Here is a 20,580-nt window from a genome sequence, read left to right as displayed (position 1 = left end):
TCAGTACTTAAAGAACTGTGAACTGCTATATTTTATCTTTGAAAACAACAGCATACTGTGTTACTGGCTGTTTCAACCCACCAGAATTTACACAAAAAACTTCCATTGAAGATGGTAACAGATTAAAGGTTTGACCTTTGGAAATCAAGTATTTCAAATCACTTGGGGATTATTTGCATCAACTAATTTATATGCTTCACTTACATACGCATCCCGGGCTTCCTATAGAATCATAGAATCACTAAGTTGGAAATGACCTACTGTATCATTGAGTCCAACCACTCCCATCAATCACTAAACCACGTCCCTCAGCACCTCATCCACCCGTCCTTTAAACACCTCCCTGGGCAGCCTGTTCCAGTGCCCAGTGACCTTTTACATTAAATTTTTTTTCCTGATGTCAAGCCTGAACCTCCCCTGGCACAGGCTGAGGTTATTCCTCCTTGTCCTGTCCCCTGTCACTTGGGAAAAGAGGCCAGCTTCCTCCTCTCTGCAACCTCCTTTCAGGTACTTGTAGAGAGCAATGAGGTCTCCCCTCAGCCTCCTCTTCTCCAGGCTAAACAACCCCAGCTCTCTCAGCCGCTCCTCATAAGGCCTGTTCTCCAGCCCCTTCACCAGCTTCGTTGCTCTTCTCTGGACTCGCTCCAGAGCCTCAACATCCTTCTTGTGGTGAGGGGCCCAGAACTGAACACAGTATTCGAGGAGCGGTCTTACCAGTGCCGAGTACAGAGGGAGAATAACCTCCCTGGACCTGCTGGTCACACCATTTCTGACACAAGCCAAGATGCCATTGGCCTTCTTGGCCACCTGGGCACACTGCTGGCTCATGTTCAGTCGCTGTCAACCAACACCCCCAGGTCCCTCTCCTCCAGGCAGCTTTCTAGACAGACTTCTCCTAGTCTGTAGCACTGCACAGGGCTGTTGTGCCCCAAGTGCAGGACCCGGCATTTGGCCTTGTTAAACCTCATGCCGTTGGTCTCAGCCCAGTGGTCCAGCCTGTTCAGATCCCTTTGCAGAGCCTCCCTACCCTCCAGCAGATCGACACTTCCACCCAGCTTAGTGTCATCTGCAAACTTGATAAGGGTGCACTCGATGCCTTCATCTAGGTCACTGATAAAGACATTGAACAGGGCTGGACCCAGCACTGAGCCCTGGGGAACCCCAATTGTTAGAGCCATTAAAGTGTAGTTGCTGGTGTCTTTAAATAGCACGGTTATATTTATCATCAAGCCAAAAGTACTTCACCCTTGCATGGGTGTAGAGGGAGAACATAAAGAACTTCAAAAGTAAAGGCAATACTGTTTGGCCATTGTGTTCAAGACTGTAATATTGCAGCAGAAGGTGGCAAACTTGCAGCAGCATCTCCTCACGCAGCGACAAGCATAGCGAGACAGACGACACACATTTCACAGAAGAGTACTTGGCAGAAATTAATTTTGAGAAGCTGGAATGCTTTAGAATGTTCCCACTAAGATGTTGCCTTGTACGACATTACTATCACACACCTCACTGGCATAATATAGACATTAAAAATCAGACTACTAATCCTGCCAAAATCAGAAAGACTGCAGGCAAAGAAGTGGCAAGCCCTGCCTGTGCACTTGTAATTTTTCTAAGAAATCTAGACCATTTTACAGCTTGTTTTGTAGTAACTGCAGGAGTCTAACAAGGAATCACTGTTCCATGGCATTAAAACACCTTCTCTAGTAACTGTTGAGGTTGCTAAAAATACTAATAATACCCATTCAGCAGAGAAGACTCGACCTACTTCTGTACTGGGTTTGCACGGAAAGGTTCTAGTAGCACCAGTGGTTACAGGAGGTCATTTATGTGAGAATCTGCAAGAAGCTTCCCCCACATCCAACAGAGCCAATGCCAGCCAGCTCCAAAACAAACCTGTTGCTGGTCAAGGCCAAACCAAACAGCCATGGAGGTAGCACTTCTGGGATAACGTATTTAAGGAGGGGAAAAAAAACCTTAATACAACAGCATTTGCAACTTGAAAGAGCAGTGAGAATATGTGAAAGAACTGTGCAGACACCAAGATCAGTGAAGAAGGAGAATGGGGAGAAGGTGCTCCAGGCACTAGAGCTGATATTTGCCTGCAGCCCATGGTGAGACCATGGTGGGACATCTGTCCCCATGCCACAGATGTCAACCTGCAGCCCATGGTGGACCCCATGCCAGAGCAGAAGAATGTCTGAAGGAGGCTGTGACCCCATGGGAAGCTGGTGCAGGCTCTTGTCAGGACCTGTGGACCCTTGAAGAAATAAGCCCACACTGAAGCAGGCTTGCTGGCAGGACCTGTGACCTGCAGGGGAACCACGCTGGAGCAGTCTGTTCCTGAAGGGCTGCACCAAATTGAAGGGACCCATGCTGGAGAAATTTGTGAAAAAATGCAGTCCATGGGAAGGACTCAGTTTGGAGAAGCTCGTGGAGGACTGTCTCCCAAGGAAAAGACTCCACGCTGGAGCAGAAGAAGAGGGTGAGGAGTCCGCCCTCTGAGGAGGAAGGAGTGGCAGAGATAACGTGATTAATTGATCACAATCCCCACTCCCCATCCTTGTGTGCTGCTGCTGGGGAGGAGGCAGAGAATTCAGAAGTAAAGTTAAGCCCAGGAAGAAGAGAGGGGTGGGGAGAAAGGTGTTTTAAAATTTGGGTGTATTTCTCATTATCCTACTCTGATTTGATTGGTAATAGTTAAACTGATTTCCCCAAGCTGAGCCTGTCTTGCCTGCAATGGTAATTGATGAGTAACCCCCCTCTACCCTTCTCGCGACCCATGTGCCTTTTGCTATATTTTGTTTTCCCTGTTCAGTTGAGGAGAGGAGAAACAGATAAGCTTTGTAGGCACTTGGCATCCATTCGGGGTCAACACATTGCAACTTGTAAAGCCTTGAAAGGAGTTCACTGTAAATTAAAAGCGATAATAACACAGACAAAGAAGTTTCTTGCATTTTTTTCCACCTTAAAATGTATACTCTAAATTCATGTTATGTTTCCCAATATGCAAAAAAACAAAAGTAAGTTATTAAAAGGAAAAATGTCTATGAAAAATCAAGATAAAAATCTGGAATTAAAGATACTTCTATATAAAAGTTATATTCTTTCAAAATAATAATTAATGAAGATAAGAAATCTTCAAGATGTAGAAATTTTGTTATCTTTGTATCAAAGTACAGATTCTTTCTGCAATAGTAGTTCCAGTATGTGACACTTTTTTTTAATTCAGTTTAAATCCTAATGTTTATAAAACTAAAATAATAAAAAGAAATTCAGAAATCCATGTGAGTACAGACACAAACATGAAATATATTTTCTTCTGTAGTGTCTAATAATTGATTTAATAATGTCAGCAAAATACACGATATCAACTAATTGTACATGCATAGCATTCACAATTCTGTTAGAAACAGAAACCACATATGATCAACTCTAAGAACTCTAGATGAAAAAGAAAGAAAGCCTAACTAGTCCCCCATGGAGGGCAGTAATAAGTTACACAAGATGAGGAGCCATATGTGGAGGCTCAGTTAGAATTTGAATAGAGAGGTTCCTAACATAAATCTATTATTTGTGCAGTCTTTAAGATTTATGATTATGAGATCCATGAGATTACTTTACATATGTATACAGTATCACAGGATTTGATGGAGATAAGAAATAGCCAAGATGCTATTAAAAGGCCTCATGGAATCAATTTCTACTGTCCTTGTAGAAGTCTAATAATCATGACCCTGTTAAAAATTTCACAGTAACTACGGAAATTAAGCAAAAGGCTTTAATAAATTCAGCACATTTGAATAATGTAACCAGGTTAGATGCCTAATTCAGAAATAGGCATAAAAGTCTTTAAATGGCCCAGTGAGAGCATAAGCTTTAATTCAAAGAGAAATCCCTATACAAATAAATATTTACAGAAACTTGTTTGTCACCAACCCCCTAGTAATAGCATATTTATGCTTTGAATATTGTGACAGGTGTGTGTTATACACATCAAGGCAGCCTCCAAAAGGCTGAACAACTGAAGCACTTCAGTGCTGATATCAAGTTTAGCTGATGAGCAACAGCCCATGTATTGCGAGGTCTGGTTACTAGGGCAGTGAGAAGCCTTCATTCTGGTGATTTCAGAGTGGGAACTGCCCAGGGCTTACTGCTTTTGTAACCAAGTTTAGGAAACTAGATGGATGATGAGGTTTCTGTAATTGTGGCCCCACTGTGGATATTAAACAATTTTAGAAATCTGAGTTTCAATTTGTACTAAAACAAAGAATGCGTCCATATGTAAAGAACATCGTTTATACAACATAAACATGCCTAAAATATGTGATACACTACATTACAGTAAAAGAATGCATTTATGCCAATAAATAAATATGGAAAAGCTATTAACGTCAACATAATCCTATTCACTAACATATATTCAGTGTGAGATACCTACAAAATCATTGCTACTATTTTCATATTTCTTAATTCGGCTGAATTGAGAAGAAAAATTCTACCATTAAAATAGCATTATTACTTAAAGGATCACAGGTCTCTACCCTTCATATTATAAAATTATTAGAATACTGAATCTCCATTACAAAATATAATTATATAATACGAATCTTTCATTTATCAGGTTATTATTTATTTCAACAGTCTACAGGAGCCAAGGAAAAAAAAAAATCTAAAATGATGGGAAAAGCCCAGAGAATTTTGAAAAGATATTTAAACTTAACTAATAAAAAAAATGGCCAGAAAACTATATAGCAGAAAGTTAGGATGGCCAACCAACATGGAAGTTATACTGAGTTTAATTCCAAAGAAATCACTCTAGAAATATTCATAATTAAATTTTTACATTTATTCATTTTGCTTTGCATATGAACTCTACCTGTACAGTTAGAAGTTTATATTTGTAGAATGTTCCAATAAACCTAAACGTCCATCAATACATTACAGGGCTATCAAACAACAGAAGAAAAACTCAACCAGAAATAAAACTCCTTGTAAAGTGTTCCTTCTTCTGGAGTAGATGGTCATTAACCTTTTAAAGATCTTTATCTTCAAGGAGTTTACAGCAAAAGGTGACATTGATACCACTTCTTATAGGGAAGATTAAAATATTACAGAATATACAGATTATACAGACATTCTCTAAAGTACAGAAGGAGACACAGGTATGAATTGCATTCCAGAATAGCAGCAGGAAAACACAGACATTATCACAGAGCAATAAATAGGACCAGAATGGTTCTAGCCCTCCCTCCTCCTAAGCCATCAGGCAGCTGATAAGTATTATCATAAAATCAGTTAGATTGGAAAAGACCTTTAAGATCAGAAAGTCAGCCGTAAACCTAACTCTACTTTCACCACTAAACCATGTCCCTAAGCACCATAACAGATATCACACAGAAACACAAAGAAAATGACATTAGATGCGAAAAGCCTGGTCCCTCACAAAGCAATATTTACATAACATTAGTTTCTTGTGACATAGGTAGAGAAATGCAGACAGAGTAATCTTGATCTCCTCTGGAGGAATGAATTTTGTTAGAACAAGTAAAGCATAATTGCTGAAGCTACTTGGTCTGCTCAAGAGGGTTGAGAACTTTTAGCAAATTCTTGTAAGACATCAAAGCAATTTGAAGGGAAAATATCACATTCTCACAATGATGGCATGATGAGCACCAAAGAAAGAATTCTCAGAGGTTTGCTGTGAATAAATTAAATAACATACCTTAGGGTTTGACTCACAAGCCAATCTCCTTTTCCTACTCATTAAATAGGTAAAACTGAAACAAGGTATTCTAGTTCTTACTTTTCTTTTTCTGAAAATAAGGCATTTAATCTGTTTCCAGATACTTTCCAAGAGTGACATATGATAACAGAGAACAATAACCACATCGGACACCCACGTCGCAGTAGGAGGAGTACACCACTGTCCCTTTTTTTTAACCTCATGAAATCTGAAAAAAAATATAATCACATGAATGTATCTGAGAAAAGATAGTAAGCTTTTCACACCAAGTGACTCAAAGACTTATTTAAATTAAGTTACTCTCAGCCAGATGTCAGTATCCATATTGCACAGAGAAGAAATTAAAGCAAAATATTAGTCGGCCATGGAGCTTCAAAATGACATAAAGGGAGAAAGGAAAACACTTAGAACTTAGTGACCTCAAGACTTATTTACTTTCCTACGCAGAACAGTCAAAGCCCTCTACTGTATATTAAAATGCATTTAAAAATTATGTGACTAAAAAAAGAAGTTTGATAACTAAATTTCATGGATGTGTAGTATATATGTTATTCAGTACAAAGAAAGTAATTGTTGGTACTTTCTGAGTGCACCATAAGAATCATAAGTTGAATGAAGAAAATAGGAGGATATGATGTTCAGAATAAATTTCTGGGTTTTTTTAATATGCAGGATGGTTAGTCTTAACCACATATAATAATTTTGCAAGGCAGTAATAGTATTAAAATAATGCCAGCAATGTACAGTTGAAAGGAGAAAAAAACTTTTTGTACCACATGAATAACACAATAATTCCTTTTAAAAAGTTCATAGGGGATTTTTAAACTCTTCTGCGTCTTTTTTTACAATAACAGAAAGATTTTTCTTTATGTAACATATTTACTTAATTAATAATACGTATTGTGGAGTATTTTGTGAGCTTATGAAAAACCCAATACACAATCCTTCTGAAACCCTCTACCTTGGACTCAGCATTTTCTATTTAAATTCAACATCACACTGTGAGCAAAAGGGACTTTAGTGTGCTTGCCAATCACACTAAAAGTACCCTGACTGGAACCCATCATTACTTCAAGCCCACTTTTCAGGGAGGAATAATTTACTCAATTTATATTTCAGTAGAGCTCTGCATCAATTCAAACATGTAATAAGAACAGTTTTAAAAGGCATTCTTCCTTCAATTAGTAAGAATGAAATTTTATTTACATTTTTTACATCACAGCTGAAGAAACAGAACTGTGTGTGAATAGAAAATTCCTGTTTCCACTCATGCTTCAGACTAGAAGACACAAGCTTTAGTAAGAGTGCCATAAATACAGAAGAGTTATTGGTACTCTGCTACAGAAAATATTTCTTCTTCTGACAGGATGATGACAATAAAGCAGAGCTTGGTCCTCAACCCCTGTTCTTCTCACTTTATAGCTAATGTGACCACTTTCCTCCACTCACACTGCTTATAAAGCTATTGCTGATGACTCAAAACCCTACCTGTTGCACCATCTTATCTCCTTGTCAGGTTAATATCTCTTCTTAAGCATGCCACTGCCACAGGAAATGAATGATTCTCCCATTTTCACTTTCAAACTCTTTCTGTCCCTTTTTCCATCACTATCACCACTGTTATTCTCTTAATCTTTCAAGACTACAGGCTACATTTTTTCCTTATTCCTTCTCCTCTACCCCATCATCAGTTATCCAAAATATCTCTGTAGTACCTATTTTATTTCCATACATGTTTCAGCAAGCACTCCCATTCAGCAGCTCATCACTTCTCTCCTACTAACAGGTCCTTGTTCTGGCCCTGAGATATTCTCTCACCAAGCCTTTCTGTCTCAGTGACAATTTTTGTGCAACAGTGTTGTTATTAAAGCACATGGCTTTGAATCTGGCAAGTCCTTCTCTGCTGCCATTTCAAAATTTAAATTTATAACAGTGTCCTAAAACTTTTGAAATTTTGAATGTTTAGCTTATTTTGCCATACCCAATTCCTTCCCATCCAATCCAACACAGATTGGCTACATAGCCTTCAAATGCCTTTTGTTAAGCCCCTCCATCAAAGCTGCCTTCTTCTTTGCTTTCAAGTTGCTCTTTTGTTAGTATCTACCTTCAGCCTACATACAGAACAGCCAGTTGATTCATTCTGACAAGTAGATGCACTTACTTTCAATTCTACTTACTCACACCTATGTGCAACGAGGCACATCTGATGAGGTGGTTTACATCAGAAATGCAACTTGAGCCATACAACATGCACCACAGCAGAAAAAAAAGGAATTCTTATGTATACTGCCTTTTTAGCTCATTTACAGTACATTCATACTATTTGCAATGCATTTATTCACTCTTGCACTGATGTTCACATATTCATATAAGATGCGTAACAGAGTCTCACTACTTCTGAACCACTGAAATACTGTATTACAAACTAGATGTAGCTGATATGCTATGTCTGTGATCACTAAGCAGGGTGAGAAAAGTACCATTTCATCTCACTAGCTGCCACTCCGCCTATTACATCTGATACTCACTCTCAGCCTATCGATTTGATTTATATTAATGGTTTTCTTGCTTATTTTCTCCTAAATGCTATATTATGCAGTGAAGAGACGTGATATTGCCAACTAAAAGCCCTTGCTTGCATCTCTTAAACAACACGTCATGTACCTGATGACATTTGAGACAGAGAGAAACTGGGTCTCATTAGTTTTCCAAATGAGCCCTATATACATTATATGCAGCAAAAAAATAGCTCATTCATCAATAAACAGTTCTACTCGTTATTTTAGTATTTTACATAAGAATTAGACAGTATACTCTTCTTCACTATCCTATATATATTGGGGGTATTTTTCAGATGAGAAAGAGATCAAGACACTCAAAATACAAACAAATCACCTACCAAACACATTCCATATTTATATGTATTTAAAGATTTAAAGCTTGCTACACTGTGGGAATCATTCAGTTCAATTTTTATCATTGAGATACTTCTGCATTCCCATCTAAACAAAGTATAATTCAGACTGGTCAGCATGATTGGCCAAGCGCAGAAATGGCTAGATCAGAACTACCATGTTTTTGCAGATATTGCTCAAGCAACACATCCTGCAAAAGGTAGCTTGAGAAAAGGCAAAGATTACATTATCACACTGCCAGCTCCTCAGCCATCTCAGCCACAGAGCTAAGGAGTTTCAATTTGGTTTTGAGAAAGAAAGGGAAAAAAGGTACACTGAAATGGAGAGCAAACTTCTATAACAAAGTAAAAGATATAACTGTAAAATTTATAAATGAAAATGTAAAGGACATTTCCTGCAGCCGATAAAGACATGCTGTTAAATTTAAAAGTGCCCTACTGCTGACTGTGAAATATGAGTATTAGATGACCTGACCATGGAAAATGCCCTTAACCAATCTATGAAATGGCTTTTCTCTTCAAATCATGAAGAAATATGTGCTGAAAGAGTTGTGTATCATGGAGTTGAATAAGAAAAAATAGGGACAAAGAATGAAAAAGATTCCTAGAAAAAGGACTAGTAGTTTCTCTTACCATAAACTTTGCTGAATATGCTTTAGGGAAACAGAGACAGCTACAACACAGGAGAACAAGGACAGGTGCCTGCTGCTCAGTGCTCATTCAGCTGAGCAATAACTCAGTGCCTTTACGAAGCTATGAGTTTAACGTACAGCTGAAGTATATCAGCAAGGAGAGAAACCCAATCTCCTCAGAGATTATTTATGGCAAGGCGCACCTAACTGAGGCCCAATTTGTTTGTGGAATTGCAGTCATTTCATTTCAACTAAACAACAAATGAATCTGCCTTGCAGAGGGTTGGTTCAAGGTATAAAAGAAAACAAGGGAGAGAACAGATACAACACTTCATTTACACACCAATTTACAGGCTCACTTACAGAAATGATTGATAAAGCAGCTTTTTTTGGAAACAGAAGGCCTCTGAATCACATCTAAAATTTGTACTATGTACAGTGGAGTAGGGCAGCTGGGGGCAGCCCCAGGCATCAGGCACCTCCATGGGTAGGTATTTCTCTAACTGATCATATTTAAGTTTCATTATATATGCTATTTGAAAGCAGTGTATATGAAAGAGTTCACATTTTACTTTGGATTTGCTGTGAAACCATTGAAATTATACAACATTGGTAAACATAAACATCCATCCTTTATCAATTAGCTTGATTTTATTAAAAAAAAAACTTTCAGTATTTTCACTGAAAATCGAAAACTGAAAAGGAATGTTGGTCGCCAATTACAATTTTGAGTCAATATCTGCTCCTTTTCTCATCCTTATCATCCACAGCAAGACATTTCATTTCTCCACGCCAAAGCTTATTTTTCCCCAGGTAGTGAAAATAACCACGCATCAAATAGTAAACCCAAATGTTCAGGGACAGACCTGGGCAAATTTATCAGAGGGACGGTGTTGCATTCTTGAAATTAGAGTAGGAAAAAATGAAATTGTTAAGGAATGGTAATCGATGGGTCCAGAAAAAAATCATAGGTTCACAGAATAGAGGTAGAGAAAACAGTGTTCATCAGTTAAAAGCAAAGCTACAATTTTACATGCACCTAAAATTAATTCTCAGATCCCAGGCCTTCAAAAGCATCAAAAATGGTAAAGCAGCAGTGCACAAGAGATCTGCTTTTCAAAAGAAGTATTGAAAAAATACTTATTAAATAAAAAAAGTACTGAAAATACAATTCAATATATATTTTCAAGCTGAAGAGGCAACAGTTATACCAAATAAAAGAAAGGTAAAATGTCAAAAACAGAGAAGTAGACTGCTTAGAGAATCTGTATTTGAAACTGGATAAATTAGCACCTGCTGAAGAGAAGTGCAGACTGATTTACAAAAAAAAAAATACAAAACACATCAGTAATCTGGGTCTGCTTGTCCAAAAGCTGAACATGAAAAGCACAACCTCTATAAAGCACAAAAAATGGTTTAAATGTCCAGTTGGATGAAAGTAAAAATATAAAAGAGGGAGAGGCTTCTCTCAACTTCTCAGATGTGTTATATAAGAGAAGTAGAAAAGCTATACGGCATTTTTATTGAGAACCTCCAAACTTAAAAAGACATAAACAAACTTTAGCAAGAGAGAATTGAAATTTCTATGCTAGTGATACAACAACAAAAGTGGAAAGCTGTACTGAAAGAATGCAAGGATTTAAATCAAGCCATAGTAGAGACAGAACTACCAAAACTGACTTGAATATGAGAAATGCACATCTATATTTTTACACCAATATCTTATTTTTAATATGGTGATGCCTATCAAACCATCTGCTTTATATGCAACGCTAATAAAATTCATTTTCCTAACACCACAAATTCAAAACAGTGTAAAAATAACTAACAATGGAGCCGCTTATGTCAGAAAAGGTAAAGGAGCAAAGAACCTGACCATCAATTTAAGTAACACTAAGAAAGATGGTTTAACTTAATACTTCCTTGTTTCACCAATTATGCAAAATCTTTTGACCGTGTTATTACAAAATATTGTGAGAAATGATGTGTGAAATGGGATTTCCTAGACACACCATAGACTGATAAGCAATATGTGTTAGCTGTAGGGAAAATATCAATAGATGTGACAGGACAGTTTAAACTGAGGAATGTATTTGCCAAAGACGTGCACAATTGCACTTGGTTTAAATATATATGTCTGCTTAATAATATGAGACTCACTGGAAGATTTTGGTTAAAGAATGAAACTCAGAGTTGTCCTATAATCAAGTTACAGTATATAATCTACATGAACACAGAAGAAATGGAACATTACTAAATAAAAGCTAGGAATAAAATAAAAATATTAGCAATTAATGATAAACACAGCACAAATATAATGCAGTTACCAAGCCATTGTGGGAGGAGCATTAACAATAGGTGATAAATTTGGAATATACTGAATATGTCATAAATACGAAGGAAAGGTAAAGTGCATACTGTCCTGAGCAGAAGGGTAGATTATTTTGTTTATATTCTTTACATGTTTCTGTAGGAAGCTCTGTGAAGCACACAATCTGTAAGTGCAAGTTAGGAAACTATTAATTTCTTTTGTAGCTGACACTTCTTCTGAGTAACTCCTAATCTGAAGATGGTTTGAACAGCTCATTGATGGGGTAGAGGCTTTCAGGATTTGATGACATCAAAGATTGCTAGAGATAACACAAAAAGAATTTCTTGATGTTTATTTCTGAATATTACCATAAAAATACTCTTAAAAACTTAGTATAAAAAAAAATTCCTACTGGTTGAGGAAAATCAAGGAAAATGGGAGGGTTTGGAGGTTATCTTCTTTGGCTTCAGGAAAGGTAAATAAAAGCATTTTGAGATGTTGCGTTCAATGTATGCATGATATCTACCTTAATGGTAGAAAATGAGAGTCAATTCAAGTGGCATTAGTTATTATCCTACAACATCTGTAACTATCTAACTCAAAAAGTCACATGAGAATGTCATGATCTCCACCAAGCAGTAATATATGAGTTCTGACACAAAAAAAGACTGTGCCTGTAACTCTTTTTATTTAGCAAATTAAGAAAATCAACTCCGATCACCTTCAAAATAGTTCCCCTCCAAGCTAATGCTCAGCTGCATAAAATGCCGCCAGTGTTCAAAGCAAATCCCCAGATCATTTTCTGACAGGCTGTTGAGGATCTCCATCGGTTTTGCTCTCACATCTTCCACCAACAAAAAAGTAGATCCCTTTGAGCACTAACTCAGTCTTTGAGAAGTGGTAGAAACTGCAGGGAGCCAAGTCTACTGAACAGGGTGGGTGCTCAAGCACAGTGATGTTGCCATTAGTTAAAAACTGCTTCAGAGACAAATTGTTGTGGGCTAGCACGCACTGACATTTTCTGACCAAGGGTAAGAATATGTCTATACTTGAATATGCATCCTGTCATACTGATGAAGTGATCGACTTGAGCTTTGTCTCACTGTGACAGGTTCGAACATGCTCCATAACCATCTTTGTCTCTCCTCTCCCACTCCTGGATCCTGAGATGTACAGTGAGTCTCTATTTCTTGTACTGAACCTTGTATCCATTTAAAAGAATATAAGTCTCTTGGCCAAGACAATAATTTGTACTATTAAAAAACCAGAGACATTGCCTTAATAATGTGAAGAAAATAGTAAGGCCCATGATAAAAAAGGTAATTTAATATTTTGCTTCAAATAATGCAAGGGAACTGCTTTACTTCAATTATCTTCATGAAGGAAATATTACACACTTTAATTTTTTTAACATATTGTGCATCATTAGTGCATTTTTTTTCAAATGGATCAGAAATTTTGTTTCTCCTGATGAATGCTGAAAGTGTAGATGCTTAAGAGATTCCTATTAGAAATGCCAGTTCTTTGAGGAACTACTACAAATGGATTTTCTACATGCCCTTTTATAGTCTCTTTTTCTTCTTCCTTTCCTTTCTTTTTATCTTACATTGCCTCTAAATAAAGGATGGCTTTTATTTTTTTATAATAATTATCACAGTTAAGTTGTTTATGAGACCAACTTGCTTTGGAAAATACAAGACGTATAAATATGCTTCCATCACTAACTCACTAACATTTTTTATCAGATAGCATAAGTTTGCCCAGTAATAATACTTTTGAAAGTATGGTAGCAGTGCAGGCACCTTAACAGACATTTGAGGAAGAAACTAGAAAAGAATATGGAATCATAGAATCGTAGAATAGTTCGGGTTGGAAGGGACCTTAAAGATCATCCAGTTCCAACCCACCTCCCACTAGACCAGGCTGCACAAGGCCCCATCCAACCCAACCCTGAACACCTCCAGGGATGGGGCAGCCACAGCTTCCCTGGGCAACCTGTGCCAGTGCCTCACTACCCTCATGGTGAAGAAATTCTTCCTTATGTCTAGATGTGTATTATTTGCTTCCCGCCACCACCAAACTTACCTTCCAAGTAGTAAAAATCCAAAGAAAGAGGCTTCTGACTTCTGATAGTAACTTGCCCTTTCACCTGAGGTCTGCATTAGAGGAGTAAAAGGACTTGCCAAGTGCCCTTATGTCAGAGCGCTGAATGTATCATCCGCAAGAGTGTACGATTCCTTCAATTACTTCCTTCCTCTACAGTCACTCTACTTTTGAACCACGTTTATCTAACTCAGAACAGCCTTTCACTCCACTTGGCACTTATCCTCCACCAGCATTCTTTGCTCTTTGGCTACATTTATGACACACCTAATTCAATGTCCTTTGCATTTTCTTTTTTCATGATGTTTCACATGTCAGTTCTGAGGTATTTCACAGGAGACTTCATTCCAAGACATAAGCTTTGCAAGCTGTAACCAGTCTCTGGACTGCTAATCCCAAGGCTGGTTTTAGCTTTGATAGCACTCATACAGCTGATATAACATGACAGAAGAATGTGAAGGATATTCACAAGTAAAATTTTAGTCAAATAAAAATTTAGAGGACTCAGCACCTTTCAGAAACCCTAACGTAAAAAAGCTTGCCAGACCATAACTTCAACCAAAAAAATAATTAGCGCCTCAAAAGAACTTTCATTATTACTTCTTCATATTTGAAGCAGAGCAATAATGAACAGAACTAGAATAATTTACACAGATCTGACTGAGTATACTCTCTTGCCAGATTTGTCTCTTATCTCTATCTTAAATTATAAAGTTATCTTTTCTTGTAGAATTATTCTCTCAGTAACAAATATTTGTAGTCTGATATAATATTTAACAAATGGTGGGTTTTTTAGAAAGCTTAATTCTAAACCTTTTCTCTTTAGTTCATATTTGTATTCATTACCACAGAACTAAATGCATATTCAGATGAAATGTACTGCAGAAACACATTAAGTAGGATACTGTTGAATAAGTATTTCACTGAACTCTGTGATAGACTGCTTTTAAGGTCTTTTCAGGTTACAGCATTTAAAAAGCATATAACATTCAACTGCAGGTTATAAAATATTCTTTATGGAAACCACAACTTAAAAGAAATTTAATAATTTGATTTTCTTCTTGATATATATTCAGTTTTAACTACTTTTACTAATTGTCTCTTCTATACAGTTAGCGTAAGGAAATACACAACAAAAACGACACGAAAAAGCTGTTTCACAGATGACAAAATTCTTGCAAGCAACAGTTATAGAAATAACTTATTATATGCAAAGTAAAACAAATCTGTCTTCATGGAGGACTGTCAGAATACACAATAACTTACTGATGAGTATAACATATTGACATTTTGTAGCAACCATGCAAATCACTTATTGTGCTTATCTAGAAATTGGCTAGTATCTCATCTGGTGTTTTCTAAATTGGTTGTGGATTCTTCAAATAAGAAGACACATCTTCCATTCAATGAAAAGTAAATGTAATCTAAAAGTCATTTATTTCAACAGTTTTGTAAAAGAAGTATGTTCCAATGATCTACAAATGTGTGAAAGTTTAAAATCATTCGGTGCATCTCAAAATTACCTCTTCCCCTCACAATTCTTCCCTATACAGCTCTTCTTGTGCACAAGAATTAACAGAAGTTGTTATAGCATAACAAAATGGCTTCATTATGGCCAAAACTATAGCCTCACATTGTTATAAAATGTTCCATATGGAGATCTATGGAGGTAGAAGGCTTCAGTGAATGAGGAGAGCGCCGAGTGATCTAAGTACTAAAACATCTCTATGGCTATGATTATGGCTCTTCTGAATTATATTCCTTAAAGCATTCCTTTTTGAGGACAGAGCTACTGCTCTGATGACCAGAATACTATTAACTCAATTTGCTTAACCCTTTTATCTCCAAGAGGAGCTGAAAGTTCTCTAGAACAAAAAGAAGATGGAGTGCACATAGCCCCTCCAGTTTTAAGCAAGGCTTTACTTTGCAGTATGTTTGACAGCTGTTGGGCATCTGTAGGAAGAATCTCTGGCAATCACATCACAATTAGTCTCTGAGATGGTGTTGTGCTACTACCTAAAAGTATGAGTTAGTCACTGCTTTTACAGCTTTGAAGGGAAAAAAAATAAATAATCTTCTTGATTTAACTTTCCTCTACATCGTCTGAATCATCAGCATTTGGTACTTAAATAGCAATTAATGAAACAAATGATAACAATAACACTAAGCTTCATCCTTCCAGCAAAGCTGAGAGAGATATTTTTCCTTTTGATTTTCTCACAAGGCATTAGGATAGCCTCTTGGTAGTCAAACATGCAAAGCTTACTTCTAAGGGTAAAATAAGGATGTACTGCTGAAAATTACATAACAGAATACATATACAATAGGAAGATAAAGTTGACCTTAAATATTAAAAAAATGAGTTATTGAGATATACAGTACCTTGTGTTTTCCTGGCACTTGTTTGCTATTAGACTATGAACTCTCAAAGTAAAAATCAAAGACTTGAACAATTTAGAACAAGAAACTGCCTAACACATCAATCAAGAGTCTTCTATGTGGGAAAAAGTATTATAAGATCGGTAATTATTCCTCCAAGAATTTTGAAGTTCAAATCTTCAAAGAGAAAACAATCATCTTTAAAGGATTAAAAATTTACAGTTTGAACTTACAGTGAATCTCTGTTTTCATTTGGCTAAATCTGGGCTACATTTAATTTCCTTTTCATTCAAGAATAAGGCTGCATGTAAACATAAAATGTCTTTCTTGAAGAATTCCCATTTATTTTAAAATTCTGAGTCCAAGTACAAGGAGAAAGGCTTTAATTCAAAATACTTCCCTCTACTCAACACGTTAGCAAAATAATGAAAGGCCAGAAGCAAGAATGGGATACAGAAGGGTATCAAGGATGAGAACACAATGTGGAGGAGATAAAGTACTAAAACTTATAACCAGATCTAATGGAGATGTACAGTCAGAAAGGCCTAAGAAAAAGTAAACTCCCAGTCACAAAATGTAAGTGTCCAATAAAATAGAAACTAAACAATGGGAGAAAAGTGACAGAGCAATGTAAAATTGCACCATTCATCAAGAATATGGTTGAAAGTACCAAACATATCACTGAATCTGCACAAATGAGAATCAAGCAAGATTGGACCACAACGAAAAAGAGCTTCGTGTTTACAGAACAGACAGTACAGTCATCATGAAAGTCTTTTGGATAAAGTGGTTATTGGTTATTCCTAAATTGAAACTTCATTACATCTTTTTTCATACCAGATTATATATTTTCACAAAACACTGAATGAGTACAGTGAAAAAAAAAAAAATGCACGTATACTGCTTCCCGATAATGAAACTACACTTTTCCTCCAATTTTCTAATACTTTAAAAATGCTTCACTTTTTTTTGGATCTTTTCAGCTGTAAAATGTATCAAAACCAAACAAACTGAACAGAAGCATCCTTTAGAAATCTGGACAAAACCTACTATTTAGCTGTGTCCCACTTCCCTTTGTAGGAAGGTTCACATAGATTTTTCCTGAAAAAAAAAGCCAAACTAGAAAAGAACACTGAATCTCTTAGACTTCTGCTTCTTAAAATTCTTCAATTGCTTACAAGGCTTTTCATAAACTTAAAAAAACCCCACAAACAAACAAATAAAAAACCAAATCTATAAAACATACAAAGCAAATGAAATGCAGTTATATTTCTTGACAATTTGCATGACTTGTTTTCCTTGTTGTTTCTTCTGCCAGTTTAAAAACTTTGAAATCTGCATGGCCTACTTTGGGCCATTGCTATTTCAGGCAGGATTCATGTCATGTTCTTTGGAGACCTCTATATCTCAGTTAGCCCCCTTATGTTTATAGTAAATAGACAGAAAATGATCATTTTTAGGACTCAATTTGTGTAACTTATTTTAGATATCTGTTTCAAAATGAGACATTTTACTCACCTGGGAGTGACCATTTCTCCCCAATAACTGTAAGAGCAGCCTAACGAATAAGATTTAGATGCCCTCTTTTAGCCATATGAATCCCTGGCTTCCAGTCCTTCCAGATACAATCCCTAATGCACATACCCAATGGGGTTTTCTTTTTTAAAAACAATATGACAGAACCTAGCTGTCTGGAGTTCCACTGTCCTACTCACCAAGCTGATCACTGTGGTATTTTGCTTCCAAACTCCATAGAATTCAGTAATGTTCCAACAATGGCATGGTTTGCTTTCTCATGTCTGTATGTTTTTGTTTCTCATATTACAGCATTTTATAGCTTACCTATTCATAAAAATTTGGATAGACGTAGGGCTAGCACTTTCCTGTCCTTATTTTTTTAGCTTCCAGAATTTGTATGGAAATTAGTGTAATGTTGATTTGGTGCCTTTTTTTGATACCTTCTTTAAAGGGCAACCCATCAGGTTTTATTTCATTTTTAATTAGTTCCACCCAGTGAGCTATACTGCAGTTAGGATAATTTTAGTATTTTCAACTATTGGAATGTCATCCTTGAACCATGTCTCTTCTGTACCTCCCAGCTTTTGTACAGCTCCTCAATTTAAAAACTTTCTTACAATCTTCTGGATGTTAAGTGTCAACAACTTTGTTTCCTTACAGTTCAGATGAGGTCATTGTCTCTTAAGACATGTGCCCTTTAATTGGCACAGTCCTTCACATATACATGAGTTTATAAGTTTAAACATTGCGTTGATGAGTAGAGCTAACAGTCAAAAGCCATAGTTTTACATTTCTTACAGAATTTCTAATTTCTTTTTGTTTTTGGACAGGCTGCTTTTGGACTCTTTTACAGTAAAATAATTATTTAATTCCCAGAGCAGTATTTGCTAATCCCTTTGCAGGACACAGAAGGTTATCTATTATCCCTCAAATGGCCGTCAGACTGTTACTAACAAGCATTTCAAATTAAAATTTGTCATTTTGCAATTAATATACAGGAATAAATCACTGATACAGCTAAACCCCAGGAACCAGAGATGAGTATGTTCAAATACACCACAACTCTTGTTTTCGTACAACTCTTCGATGACACAGGGCTCAAACACCAGTTTTAATGCAAACAAATGTTTCTTCAAAGAGCTAGAAACAAAAATAGACTAGCTTTTCTTGTTTGATTCTCAGTGGAAATAGTACAGATATTATTGTTTAAAATATAAATGCTTCACAGGCATTAAAGACATCAACTTGTCCCCTTCAATATGTAAAGCACTTGCACTCCATCATGTGCAGCGTTGTCTGCTTGACGTTCAGTTTCATACACCAAAAACACAAAACCAAGGGACAAAATTGTTGTTTGTTTGTGCTGATACTCTAAATTTGAGGTGCATCAGAAATAAACCTGGCAGTCTTCCAGTTTATTTCAGTCTGACCACACAGGGAAAAATGTGCTTCGTTTTTAACATCTAGTAATCCTCAGAAGAATCAAGGAAATCTCTCCAAATGAATTGCTAGCAACAAAACTCACTGTGCACGGCCAAAAAATATTGCTGATCGCATATGAAATCTTTGTAAAGAAGCTCATGAACAAAGACCTTGACATTTTTCACTTATCTACTTTGACAAATCCCTTTTGGAGGATAAGACACAGTATTTAAAATTATATTCTCTGCACATTAAGACACATATAGTAAACAAATGCATTGATTTCATTCAAGTTGTGCAGAGCAAATGATACACTAGTTTATTTCTACAATTATGCAACTGTATTTCAAGCTAAATTATCTACATTAATCCTAGTGTTGCACTTTTCTGGAGAATAAAGTGACAATAAGTGACAAGGAAGGGACTATGTTGTTTTCTTCCTGAAAAAGTTCTTGTCATGAAGTTTCCTGAATAGAATCCTTAGATTCCCTGGAAAGAAAGTTCAGCTTCCTTGTAGGGACTCTAAACACTACAGACCCAGAATGTACATACTCTCTCAATGCAGGAGTGAGCCTAATAGAATGATTATGGTTATCCATTCACGGCAGTACAGTTTCAGCAGCTTTAACTCCCATTAGTAGCCATCTATAATCCTTTTATTTATACTTAAAATTTTTGGGGTCTCTTCCAACCAGATGATAGACAGAATAACTTGGGTATTTACACAATGATAGTTCCTCTCTCATACATAATTTCGAAACAAGAGAATTAAAGCTTATGAATGAGCATGTCTGGTATGCTGGGGTTCCAGTTGAAGTTTGAGAGCTGTCTCAAACTTGTCTTCCTTATAACTGAGGAAAAGCTTTTTTTTGTTTGTTTTGTCTTGTTTTGGGGTTTTTTTGTGAATGAAAACATTCACAAATGTTACTGATTTTAAACTCATTTTACTGTAATGATGTTGACTATATGCACACTTAGATGAAAAGCAAGGAGTAACAGGTACATCCAAAATTGACCATAGATAGCTAACCATGGAAATGATAAGACAGCAAAAGAGGATGTGGGACCTACTGCACCCATTAGCTAAAACCTTGGTAAATGACAGGCACTGAAATAAAGCTAGGACTGGGAGCTGTAACTTCCCACTTACCCATTGACAGTCATGGATAAAAGTGAGTACCCAGTAGTCCCCACACTCACCTCAAGGGCTGCCAATCCCTTCTTGAGAAGATAATGAAGGTTACCCATGATTTTGTTTCCAGAACTGTTTTCAGAAACTCACATTACATGTAAAAAGTATTCAAGGAGCATCACACTGTTTATCTTCCAAGGAACAGAGACTTGCCTATGACCATACAGTCCTGCTAAGTTTCTTCCAAAAAAGGAAACTTACGGTCCCAGCTGCGATGGCAGCATTTTGAGAAGGCAGCAAAAGATCACTCTTACATAAGTAATGCAACTGTCCTGTGAGCAAACTATGTAAAAGGCTGTTGCAGGGGGAAATCTCTTTTCTAATTAACCACTGAAAATTTCTTCACGAGAATCTAAGACCATG

At 36.6% G+C, this 20,580-nt stretch overlaps 1 protein-coding gene across 2 annotated transcripts in view; it reads right to left on the bottom strand.

Annotated features, from left to right (window-relative positions):
- Positions 1-20,580, bottom strand: part of IMMP2L (inner mitochondrial membrane peptidase subunit 2) — a 570,080-nt gene that overhangs the window by 312,315 nt on the left and 237,185 nt on the right. The gene's annotated exons all lie outside the window — the stretch shown is intronic.

This window comes from Phaenicophaeus curvirostris, chromosome 1 (assembly GCF_032191515.1).
Source record: "Phaenicophaeus curvirostris isolate KB17595 chromosome 1, BPBGC_Pcur_1.0, whole genome shotgun sequence".
Classification (NCBI taxonomy): domain Eukaryota; kingdom Metazoa; phylum Chordata; class Aves; order Cuculiformes; family Cuculidae; genus Phaenicophaeus; species Phaenicophaeus curvirostris.
Note: the sequence above shows the minus strand (reverse complement) of the source record. Positions and strands in the feature narration are given on the sequence as shown.